Source organism: Galeopterus variegatus, unplaced genomic scaffold (assembly GCF_000696425.1).
Source record: "Galeopterus variegatus unplaced genomic scaffold, G_variegatus-3.0.2 Scaffold11777, whole genome shotgun sequence".
Classification (NCBI taxonomy): Eukaryota; Metazoa; Chordata; class Mammalia; order Dermoptera; family Cynocephalidae; genus Galeopterus; species Galeopterus variegatus.
The window spans coordinates 6,722-7,540 of record NW_007737888.1 but is presented as its reverse complement, the minus strand read 5'-3'; positions in this window follow the sequence as shown (position 1 = coordinate 7,540).

Here is an 819-nt window from a genome sequence, read left to right as displayed (position 1 = left end):
CTATCAATCTCCAAAGGCAAGTACTGAAAAAGAAATAATAGCTTTGCTCTTCTTGTTGTTTATTTTGTAATTCCAAAAATATGACATTAAGTAGCTAAGAAATCTAATAGTTTAGAGCCATATTCGAACTGTGGTTTCTATGAGGCCTCATTTGTCTCCCTGGCAACCAAACAGAAAAGTTAAGTATTAGTTTTCTCGGGCTGCCATAACAAAGTACCACAAACAGAATGTCTTAAAACAACAAAAATGCATGCTTTCACAGGTCTGGAGGCTAGAAACCTGAAATCAACGTATTGGCAAAGCCATGGTCCATTTGAAGGACCATGTTAACAGTTGCCATGTTCGACCTGTGGTTTCTATGAGGCCTCATCTATCTCCCTGGCTATACCCTAGGAAGGTGAAATGTCATCCCTTCTGCTCTATCTGAGCTTTTTTTGTTTTTCCTTTGGCTGGTGGTTTTACAACAATTCATCTTAATCCAGGAAGCTACCCAGTGGAAGGAGCACAGAGTCCCTTTTCAAAGTTTCAATAATCTTTAAATCCTACTTACATTACCAATGCCAGGTTCTGCCCCTATTTCCTGCAGTCAGAAAATGGCTTTTTTGTCATTATATGTTTATCCTCATTCTCCAGTCTATTGTATAAGCTCTCAGCTATCTGTTTTCTTAGCTACTTAAGGTCATATTTTTGGAATTACAAAACAAACAGCAAGAACAGCAAAGCTGTTATTTTCTTTCTGAAGACTCTAGGGGAAGATCCTTCCTCTCCTCTTTTAACTTCTGGTAAACTGAGCATTTCTTGGTTTGGGGCAGCATAACT